The sequence below is a fragment of the Marmota marmota genome, unplaced genomic scaffold, assembly GCF_001458135.2.
Source record: "Marmota marmota marmota unplaced genomic scaffold, marMar, whole genome shotgun sequence".
In the NCBI taxonomy this organism is placed as follows: domain Eukaryota; kingdom Metazoa; phylum Chordata; class Mammalia; order Rodentia; family Sciuridae; genus Marmota; species Marmota marmota.
Window position 1 is genome coordinate 24432366 of NW_025999949.1, and position 12386 is coordinate 24444751.

Below are 12386 nucleotides of genomic sequence, written 5' to 3' on the forward strand. Positions count from 1 at the left end.
AGAGAGAGAGAAAGAAAGAAAGAAAGAAAGAAAGAAAGAAAGAAAGAAAGAAAGAAAGAAAGAAAGAAAGAAGCAAAAACTATTTGATTTGCCCCATAAGATAAGGAGAGAGTTTATGTATGAGGCGTCAGGTTGGGAATCATGTTGGGCAGATGGATTCATTGCACACTGGGACGGGCATCCCACACATCAGGAATGAAATAGGCACCAGAGGCAGGAAGCAGATGGTAAGAATGAGTAAAATAGGAACGGAAGGTTGTTGAGAGGAAAAATGAAAGAAAGTTGGAAAAATATCAAAAAGGGAATAGAGTTTCACTTAGCACACGTTTGAGAAGCAACAAAGGACCACACAAGTTCAAATGCAGAAAAAAGAAAAAAAGGGCTCATTAGCCTTAACCCCCCATGATTTGCTGCTGCCCTCCTCTGCCCCTCTGCTGCCCCTCTTGCCCTGCACCATTCCCATCCATCCTTCCTTCCCCCTCAGCTCTCAGCGGGCCCACCCTCCATCACAGCAGGTACTCCATACATCACCATCACCTGTTTCTGTGGCTCTCTGCACCTTGTTACTGTTGGCGTTCTCCAGGCCAGAACTGTACCTTATTTATTCTTGTGACTATGGCTTAAGAGAGCATTGTGAACGGGTGAGTCAATTATGATGGGAGATTTTCAATCTCATGACTTGTAACAGGGAGGTGGTCATTTCCCTAGTGAACTATTTCTCCTGATAAAACAAATGCCCCAGTTTCAGAGGAAACTAAACTTTCCCTTTGCATGATGGTTTCTTTCAATGACGAATGTACAAAAATCTGATTCTGAAATCTTAGCTAAACACTTAGGTCACTGAATGCAGCAGGAAATACATGAACATCAGGGGCCTCCACGATCCAGTTCTCTCTTTGCTTTGGGGAAGAGGCTCTGTGCGGGACATGGTGGCCCAGCATGGCCACGCACGCAGTCAGGGTGAGAACGCTGGCCGTGGAGTGGCATTCTCCCTGGAATCCCTAATTGACAAGCTCAACAGCTGTACCACGCTGCTGCCCACATCTTTCAAGACCGACTGACTGTTTTCAGGGTTCCCTGGCCTACTAATGGTCCTTCTCCTGTTACTCTTCTCTCAGGAGCAATGCTGACATTGTTTGTGAGCCCCGCATTCCAGATCAGAAAGCGCCCCCAATCCCAGACTTCCTAGGCTGAGTAGCTGGGAGTTGGAGACCAGCTGGTATCTCATTCCACAAAGGAAACGATATTCTCCCAGGAGCACCAGCCCTGGCCACCCTGCTGCTGAGAGCCACCCTCCCTCCCCTCCGTGGGCTCAGGGCCCTCCCGCCTTCTTTCTCAGCTTTAGTAACAGCGGCAGCTGCCTCAAGCCATACAATTTCGCCTTATTGTTCTTGTTCTCTTTCTTTCTTCATTTTTTTTCCCTTTTCCTTTTTTTTTTTTCCTAGCCGAGTCGTTACCTTCCTGAAGCTGCTTTCCCAGTATGAGGCCAAGAGATTAAGTCGCCTCTGGGTACTTGGGACCTGCCAGCTGTTACTGCTGGCTTCCTGAGATTGCCAGTGACTTCACTGGAAGTGAATGTGTGATCTTTCAACATGTCCAAAAGTGAGGGAAAACAAAGAGCTGGATCCTGGAAAAGAGTTTCCTGATGTGTCACTGGGTGCAGAAGCATGATGAAATGGGACCTCGGGAAGTCGTTTCCAGTGACTCCTGGCCCCTGGGCTTTCCTTCTTTGAATTTCAGCAAGTAGATCCCAGAGCTTTGCCCTGGAGCTGGGCCCTGGGCTGCAAGCACAGGCTTCTGGAGGAAGGCAGGGAGCAGAGCGAGTTGGCTACCAGACTGGGCCCCAGGCATGGTTTCCATCAGAGCAGTGACTGAGTTCCTACTAGCTCCCTTTCTAAGAGTGATCTCAGCCCTGGTGGTCCATTCTTCCTGCAAAGACACTGGCACGTGCCCCTCAGATGGAGTGGCTTTTCTCAAGGTGCTTACAGTCTAGTGGAGTGAGCAAGTAATGAAGCTGTGAAATGCCCGAGTGTCTGTTATGGGGAAGAAATCAGGGGAGTTGTCTAGCTGCAGGGAAGGAGAGCCAGAAGTGCCATTTTGAGAAGGAGCGGGTTCTATACTTACACTTGGTATGGGCATTGTTATTGAGCTCTGCCAGAGCTGGGCCCTGTGCTATGTGTTACAAACCCAAATGTTGACAAGGCATGGTGCCTGTCTTCTCAGCCCTTCCATGGTGCAGAGATATGGAAATATTCTATTAAAATATTTTGCCATCAGCCATATGGTGAAGTAAAGTAGGGACTATGGACATACATAAGAAAGAGAGTTAATACAACCTTAAGAGGTCTGTGAAGGCCGAGGGAAGCACCTCCACAGCTTTTCATTGAAGAATGGATAATAAAATAAAAGCTAACAGCTGCGGAGGGCTTGCCCAGGGCAGGCAGTGTGCTACTGGTTGTCTACGTGTTGCCCATGAACCTTTGGCTACCCTCCATGATGGAGCTGGTATTGTCAGCCACATTTTCAGATGATGAAATTATGGCTTTGATAGATTGAAAAATCTGCCAGGATTCTCAGCTTGGCTCTAACCTTTCTGTTCAGTGGTCCTCCCGGAGTTTAGCAGGAAAAATAAAGAGAGTGTTCCAGAGAGTGGGTTAAGCCTGGCTGCTAATGCACAGAGCAATCAGAGAGCCTGGCCATTCTGAACCTGCAAGAGCATGGCCTCTCATGCACTGATGGGACATCTGGGGATGACTGAGGGGTGGCCAAGGGTGGATTTTGATAACATGGCTTTGATGTTCTAAGGAAATTCTTTCAAGAGAGGAAAAAAGTGGAGAAATGAAATTCCATGCATTAAAAAAAATCAAGAATGGAGTAAAAAATAAAATTACATAGGTCAAGAAAAGGGAATTATACAGTTTGTGTGGAATGTGGCATAATGTAAAAGAGAAACCCCACAAAATAGGAGCTCTATTTTATTCACTGATGTTAGAACAGTGACTGGCTCACAGTTTTGACTAACCAGATGAATGAGTCAGTAAGAGAGATACCAGACTCAAATCATGGAGGTATTTGAATACTATACCGACTTTAAATGTATTTGTCATGTAGGATTTTAATCAATGGTTTTGAATGGAGGTGTGACATAATTCTATCTGAATCTAAAAAAGAATATCATCGGTTAAAATAACCGTGAAATGTATTATGATCGGAACAAGTGGCAAGGCTGCAGAAATGGGCCACTTAGGGGCCTCTGTAGAAACAGAAAAAAAATGGGCTGAAAGCCATGTGCTCCTTTTGAGATGTGGTTGGGCATGTATGTGGAGGTGTCTGGTGGTCAGTGGAAGCCTGAGGTCTATAACCTGGGCACAGAGCCGGAGACAGAACTGCAACCTTGCTGCAACCTTAGGAGAAGGAAGACAGACAGAGGTCAGGGGAAGGGAGAGCAGGCCTTTGCGGAATGCCTCCAAGGGGGCCAGAAATCATGGATCCAAGTAAAGACAGTGAGAAGAAAGAGTTAGGAATGGTGCAGAGAAACACTGAGAATAAAATGGCTGAGTGAGAAAGGGTATTTCTAGCAGGCAAAGGTCATCAGAGAAACCTACTGAGAAGGCGGAGAAGTGACCTGAGATTGAGAAAGAATTTTAGACACTGTCACTAAGACACCTGTGACCTTGTGGAGAACCAGTTATCAAAGGAGTCAAGTCACATTCCTATGGGTCAAGGACTGTCTGCAGGAGTAGTTTAAGAGGGTATTAACTCTACTGGGGAGAGTAAAAAGAATGATAGCGGATAAAAAGCTATCATAGCAGAGAAAAAGCATACTTTTGTTGTTGTTGTTGTTATGTGTCTTTTTTTCTGAATAGAGACTTCCAAAGTAATTGAAGAACAAGAAATCAGCCAAGAGGGAGAGGTGAAGAAATGTAAAAGTCTGCATCCAAGGACAGAATGAGATCGCAAGGGAAGGAAGCAGAGGTGCAAAGAGGAATGTGCTTCTGCAGATGTTGGGAGGAGTGTGGGCCAGTTTGAGAGAAAGCTGGAGGGGAAGGGAAGGGGAGGGGAGGGTCCTAAAGTCCTGGAGGACTTCTTGAAGTAATAAGCTCATTTTAAACGAATATATGAATGAACAACGAGACCTAGGCTTCCCGGTGGAAGTAGTCTTGGAAATTATTGAACCAGCTCATGGAAGGGACTTGTGAAATATTGACTGACAGAGAAAATTAAGAAACATATAAAACAAAAAGAATTCATCATGCCCAGAGGGCAGGGTTTGTACAACAGGTTCCTGTGGGAAGTGGGAACATCAGTGCAGAAATCTACCTGTGATTAACAGAGATGCCTCTGGGCATCTGAGCCCAGCCAAGCCTGAGATGCTCTGAGTGGACACTATGGTAATCAGCATGTCGAAGGGCTTTCTTCCCAACAATGTTTTAAAGGCCTGGAAGTAGGCTGACTCACTGCATCAAGGGGGGAGAACAGGAACTGAAAATACTGCTGTTGAAACAGTCCCCATGGTCCTACTAGCAGGGGACTCAAAAATGATAGATCTGGGAAATAGGAAGGACCTAGGGGACAGAGCTGGAAATGAGACCAAAGAGAAAATTTAGTGGAAATGAATAAGTGGAATGCAGAAGAATAAAATTTGCTTGCACATTTTAAGGCCAAATTTGGCAAGTGCTTATATGCTAAGAATTTTTTTTGTACCTAATGCCCTCATAAACAGATAATGTCAATATCACTCCTGACACAGGAGAAGACTGAGGAGCACAGAGGTTAAGCAATTTGATCAAGGTCACATGGCTTGCTAATTCCAGAATGGGAAATAGCACTCCATTGATCTAATTTCTGAGTCTGAATTATTAGCCCCAACACTGTGATGGCATTTCAGGTTGTGGGGAAAATATGATTTCAGAATCTGAAAAAATTAGAACTGGATTCAGTTTTGGAGATGGTAGATCTCAGGGGTGTTATGTGGTTGCAGGGTAGTTAATTAGAGGTGAAAGACATTTGATCTCCAGGTATTAGATGGGTCCACAATGAAAATATTGAAATTTCTCTCTTTATTGTCAGAGAAACCCAGACATATGGAGTTCACTTGGACACCACTTCTTCCTTTATAACAATGTGTTGGTTCATATAGATGGATCTAAATTTCCATCAGTAAAGTTAGCATCTGTGTTTGGGAAAGAGACCCAAGATGTCATGAGTCTTTTTTGTTCCTCCATCCTCAGTGAGTTCTCAGGAGGGGTCAGTTATACTTCAACTGCCACAAAGTGACCTTTCTTCTCAGGACTGAACAAGTTTATGGAACAGTAGGAACTAATGTACTCCTAACTGTCTACTTTTTAAGTCAACTGCTTACTCCAGAGTTGACCACATATTGGCGATTAATTGGAAGCTTAATGAACCTTGTACTTCCTTGTCATTAGCTTGAATGTGCAGAGGGTTGCATCTTCTTATAGAGGGTAGCCCGCCCGATCAAGCACGTGTTGCCAAATGATAGATTTTGCAGATAGTTATCAAGACAGAGTCTAAAACTGGATAGAAGTCTCTGTATCATCTACCCAAATTAATAGATACCTGGAGTAACATCTAAGGGATTAAATGCCCTCCTTTTATTGTTGAAGAAAAAAGTGGCTCAGAGTGGCAGAATTTTTTCTTCCCAAGGCTACTTGGCAGGTTATAACTAAAGTTGAATTGTAAGATCATTTTTTTTCTGGCTATGAAGACAATTTCTGGCTATGGAAACAGGAAAATCTGCACATGAGCTCATAGTTCATTGTCTCTTTCTACTTAGTAACAGGCTGTACTTTTTACAGTGCACGTTTTTGCAAAGGAGGAGGAGGAGGAGGAGGAGGAGGAGGAGGGTCCCAGTTAGTGACACTGTCAAGACACTGCATCAGTTCTGAAATATCTAACTCAAGATTTCTTAAGTGGAAGACATAAATGAAACTTCTACTTTATTTAAGCAACACGTTTCTAAGTCTTTTTTACTAATAGCAGAACCTAATCCTGATGAACTCAAATATTCATGATTTTCCAACTTAAAGTCATTTTGCAATGTGACTCTGACCTCTGGTGTTTGAGTCAATACCAAGACCCTTGTTTTCTACCCTAATTTTCTACTGGGGGCAGTCATCTTAGGGGGAGGGAGGAGTCCTGGGAGTCCTGGCAGTTTGGGCCAATCTGACACGTTATCTGCTCCCAAAGGATTCACTGGAATCTTTGTGAGTTTCATGCTGCTGACCAATGAAAGAAAACTAGGCGTTTTAAGGGTCAAATAGATATCGAAAACCAGGATCCCTCCAACTTGGGAACTCCCATTCTGCTCCAGGTATACCCAAAATTAGTATTTCCTTTAGCCTCCGTGGTTCTATGACTTCTCTCTGCTTTAGGGGTTCTTCTAGAAACCTTGAGTGAGTTTGATGACAGAAACCAGCCTCTGATCTTGACCAAAAGAAGCATTTTCCACAGATGGCACACCCTCGTTTTTTGAGGCACTTACACACCAGCTCTGAAATTTTGTAACATTCTAGATTCTTTTGCTGAGAGCCATAGCCAAGTTGGAATGACGCATGGCATTTTTGCCAGAACAGAGTGGTTGAGAGGTGACACCAGCAAGCCATTGAGATGATGATGGTTATGTTAAGCTGTGTATTATTAGACCCCTGCTGTCCACCTCGGCCTGCTACTTTGGAGTTCTCGGGGGGAGTTCCCATTGGTCGGGGAAGTGCCGGAGGAGGGATTTCCGGTTGGTGGTTTCTGGAGGAGCCGCGTGGGTGGCGTTCGGGAGAGTTCCCGGGGAGCGTGTGTGGAGTGTGCTGGTGGAGTTCAGAAATAAAGTTTGTTCCTGCTTCAGTGGCTCGTGATTTGTGCCCAGCCAGACTGTGGCATTCTTTATCTGTAAATATCCCAATAACCATAAGCTTTGTGGGAGCAGAGACATGGCAATGTTTTTCATTGCAGTTCCCTCAAGGACTAGGATAGACCTTTGATAAATGAGAATAAATACAAATGAAGAGATAATTTTATGCATAACTGTCCAAATGACCAATTGGTGTGTATATGTGTGTGTGTGTGTGTGTGTGTGTGTTATGCTCAGAATTTTACCTGAGATTTAAAATGTCTTTCTGAAAACTGGACTCCCCTGTCCATTTATTGCTCAGAGTCTCTCCGTTATTAGGGAAAGTTTTGCCAATAAGGACATTCTCTTAATTGTCAAAGTGCCAATGCCTTTCACCAACTCACCTCCCAACTCAGGATAAACTGTGCTGCTGATTTTAAAAGGCCCCAGGCCATTAACCCAATAGAGGATTTAGCTTGAACTCTCCAGCCTGTTTCCCATCTGCTGCCCTCGTATCTTGGAGTATCTGAAGCCTCCTTGAACTCTGGCTGGGGAATCTTCTTAAGGAAATGGATTTCTTGAGGAGCCTTGGGAGATGTCAGTTTCTATGACTACCTGGCAGCCCCCAAGACAGCTGGCATTTGGAACACTCTCATTTTAGAAAGTCAGAGAGGTTTGACCTAGACCCCCAGCTCCCGTGACGTAATGAAGATAAGGCGCTCATAGAATCCAAGGAGGCCATAGAAAGTCACCAGCTGTCTCATATGCAGGTGGGTTTATGTCTCTCCTACTTAACTGAAACCTACAGGTGTAAAGATGACTATGCAGCAGCTATCTCTATGCTAACAGAATGCACAAGATAAAACAATGAGGTTACTTTAAAAACTAGCCTTTATTGAGATATCACTCACACTCATACAATTCATGCATTCCAAAGTGTACAATCTGATGGGTTTTAAAATATCAGATACATTCAAAGAACTGCTTCTATCATCAAAGACTTAGCCTAGAGGAGGGTGAGCCCTTTCTCAGATGACATTGAACTACCTGAAGCATGTTGAACATTCCTAAAAACTTTCTTAGAGCTGGAAGATTCTCTTGAATCATCCTTCTGGTGCTGAAACCTGACCTTTGAGGGTAGAGTCAATTCTTTGGAGACATAAGTGTCATTCTGAATAGATGCTGTTGAATAAAAACCACGATCAAGCTGCTGCATAAACATGTTTGGGGTCAAAAATTAAAGGGTGAATTTAAAGTCTTCATTTAATTTGTGTGTGTTGTGGGGAGACTTGGAAGCAAGTTTTAAATGGAATGAAGAAATCATTTGGCCTTAATCTTTCCCACTAGCATTGTTAGATTAACTGGGCTTACTTTTCTGTGAAAGAGATAAATTAATATTTTTCCTCTATATCCATACTTAGAAAAGACTATAAAAATAGAAAAAAAAAAGGGGTGAACAGACTACTGGACCAGGAGATGGGACATCAGAGAGAAAGTCTAGATACTACCTCTAGCTATCTATTTGACTCACATATTCTGAATTAGAAGTCAGGAGTGTTGAGGATTATTTCTTGAAGACCTTGATTGTAATAGGAACAGTCTGGTGAAGAGCCTCTTATGCTGGGTTAATAAGCTTGATCAACTTGTTTTTATGAAGCCCTTGTGGTTCATGCAACATAAGCTTTTGGACATTTCTTTCTTTCTACTCTTCACCTTCTTACCCCCATCCAACTTCACACTGCTATAAAATATCCCCTCCTTAGGCATTCTTCCCCAGCCCCTCTTCCCACAAACAGGTAATGCTTTCCCCATCGCCCCACCACCATGTGATCCTATAACATAAGCATTTGTCTTTTATGCAAAATTTTCTGCTTACAATTATTTATCAATATTTCTTAATGTCTCTCTTAAATAGATAGCATCCTCCGGGAAGGTTGCATGAAGTCACCTCCATATTTCTATTTCCTACTATGGTATCTGGCATGAATTAGATGCATAACAAAATTTGTTGGCTGTGTTTATGACAAGACTCTTTTTTTTTTTTTTTGGTAAATCTTAAGTTTGATGGGATCTTTCAAGAGGAGTCAATTCTATCTTTTTCTGGTTTTGGTACTGGGGATTGAATTCAAGGGTGCTCTACCACAAGCTTATCCCCAGCACTTTTTTATTTTTTATTTTGAGTTAGCGTCTTACTAAATTTCTGAGGCTGACCTTCAACTTGCAATTCTCCTGCCTCAGTCGTCTGAGTCTCTGGGATTATAGGTGTACACCACAACACCTTGCTATTTCTATATTTTTGTAAGAAATATCATGGACAGTAAGTTTAAAGAGGAGATCTTAGTTTAATACACAAATTCTGTTGAGGAGAAAACTGAGGTATGGCGATGTGTTGACTGGCAGCACTCTGTCTAGTGGTGAAAGCTGGACCACAACTCCATTTTTCTTACTCCTGAAACGGTGCTCATCTTGTGGCAGCCTATTGTGTCAATAACATTTCCAAAAGTTTCTGAGCCTCGGTCTGTGAGTCAGGCTGGGTAGTTTCGGATATGTGCGAAACAAAGATGCTTTTTTTTTTTTTTTTTTCAAAGATCAATGTGTGTTTTCCCCGTAGGTAAGGTCTGCAGGGCTAATATTTGGAGCTGAACTCTTTCTCTCTTTTACTCTTTCATACATGGCTTTTGTCCCCAACGTCATTTCCTATTCCAGTGGCCCTTCTAGCCACCCCTTGAGAAGGAAGGAGGGGCAAGACCAGGTTCCCTGGGGACGAACCCTTCCAGGAAGCTGCAGGCACTTCTGCTCACATCCTGTTGGGCAGAACATATCACGTGACCATGCGTGGCTAGTTTCAGTGGAGACAGGAATATGGAGCGTTAGTCCTCAGCAGCATGTGCCCAACTGGAAAAGGAGGCTTCTGTTCCTGAGGAGGCAGGGGCGAGTGGGCACTGGGGATAACAGCCACTCCCAGGTTATAGAGGATGGTGTGTGCTTTTTCCACTCCCATCTCTTTTTTAAATCTCAGAGTAGAATTAGCCAGGGCAAAAATAAAATAAATTTTTATAAAACTTTTCAAAGCACTCTGAATACTCTCCTATGGTCGTGCATGTAGAGATGTCCTCCTTATAACATACCCTTGGGCTTTCTTTGGATGGACTCAATTGTGGTGGGGAGGTAGTGGGTGTAACACTAAAAATTTATAGCATATGTTATATAAAATACTTCATTCCCTTTTTTCATTGATGCATAAATTCAGTAGTTTATCTATTCTTTTACCAGACACATGTTGTGGGTCCCCTAAGGACCAGGCCTGAGTACGATCTTTCACTCCATCAAGGCTGATACAAACCAACCCTCACATCTCAGCTCTGCAACTTACGGACTAAGCCAGGCAGCTGCCATCTGAGTGATCCATCGTCTCAGTGAGCTCATACAAGAACTAAGATGGTGTTTCCTAGGAGAGGAATCTTTAATTCTTCAGGTGCTGCCTCTGTGAAATGCTATCTCCCTCCCTGAGTGTGGACCTTGCTGCAGGACAAGGACTTTAGAGCTGTGTGTACTTAACCTGGGGCCTGGCTCAAAGCAGACTCAGGTTCAAAACTTGTATATTGTTTTATTTCTTTTGAGCACATGCCAGGCACTCTGGTGTATGCAGTTACACTGAATTGTCTCAATAGCTCTGTGAATACTGACTTTGCCATTGGGGTCCCTCAAGGTGGCTTGAGTCCCATCACCTCACAACAGCCATGGAACCAGGTCCATGGAGTCACCTCAAACAAACAAGCCATCTCTGCTCATGCTTGGTAATTTCATAATTGCAGGCTCAAGGCAAGTCTCCCAGGCCACTTTCCAATTAGCTCAAAACTTTAGTCTTGTTCTGAGCCTGCCACTGTTTTTGTAGGGTTTACCATTATGTCCAATTTACAGAGGAAGTAACAGAGATTCAGAGAGATGACAGCTTTCTCAAGGCCACTCAGTGTATAAGAGACAGAGCCGGGATGTAAGCCTGCTGCCGCCACAGCTCCAGTGCAATTTTTCCCAGGAAGATGGTTTGAATGAGTGAATGATCCCCGAGTGAGCTTCCTGTGTGAGCTCAGGTTCTGCTAGGGGAGCCCTTTGGAAGAGTGTCTCCTTGTTTCCATGGAGCTGTGTTTAGACAGGATGCAGACTGCCACCCTCTATACGGCCAAGTGTGTCTGGTACTGGGCAATTGACCACTTGCAACTTTAGAGCAGAAGCTTCTTTCAAGTTGTGCAACCCAACTCGTTTACAGTTGGAGAAATGGTGCAAGTGACTCATCATGGGCGCACTGAGCCAGTGACAGCGGTGGGATGAGAGCTCAGGTCCACCACTACTGCACGTGAAGGTCTCTTCATGTCTCACACATGGAGCTCCAGTAAGGAAGGGGGTGGGTCCATAAAGCCAAAGTGTGTGCCGCTGTTAGCCACAGGGCCAGACAGGCACCTTTAGGCAAAAATTTCTACATTATTGCACCATTAAAGTGTTCTTGATTTTATTTCAACTGGGAACTTTTAGAGAAACTTAATGAAGAACATCACAGAGCCATTCTATTGTATTTTAGATTCTCAGAGAAATCTTGCCTTATGGTGAACTGAGCATGCCCAGTTGTGTCTGCCATCCTTGTGATGCTGAAATGAGCATGGACAGAAGAGTTAGTGTTGGCCACCTTTAAGTGCTCCTGTCTACCATTTTAATCTTTTATATGTGCTCTGTGACCTTGAGCTGAGCACGCCAAGGAATATATCCACCATATTATCTTCTTGAACTATGACCCTGAGCTGGGCACCCTTATAAATGTACATCCTTAACTGAGCATATTCAGGAATGTTCTCACCCCTAAAATAAATATGTACAGGCTCTCAGAATAAAATCCCCATGCCTCTTTTGTTCAGGAAGAGCATCATTTTACAGGTAACCCTGGCGCTCTCCTTACTTGCTACATGTAATGTCTTTTTCTCTTCTTTTGTCTTCCAGTTGTGCTCATTGGCTTCACACCCAACAAGATGCAAACCCTTTCTGTTAGGTTACACAACCATGGAGTGTTAGGATTTCCGACATATTGTAGTTAGGGGTTAATGTTTTAGAGCTGTTGAAAGGTTAAGTCTTGCTGTAAAGTGATAGCAGGAAGGACACTGCTTAAACCATTTCTCACTCCCCGTTGGGGCAGATATGAATAAGACCACTCGGGCCATTCCCACAGGAAGTGGTTCACACCTTAGTCGTTATCAGCAATACCCTAGCTACCCTATCCAGTAACCATTAAATACGGCTCAATTGATAACCAGTTGAATGAAAGCGGATGATGTCAGAGGGAGGCTTATGGGGCCTCCTCATATCCTACTTCATAATATTCCCGTCGTGCTGATCAGACTTCTCAAAAATGTCCTTTGTGCCAACATTTTGTGGCAGAATGGGCACCTGGATTAGATCCTGATTCTGTCCTGCACTATATGCCCTAGGGTTGGGGAGCCAGTTAAAACCAGCTTCAGCTGCAGAAACTAATGCATACTACAAGCCACGTGGCCAC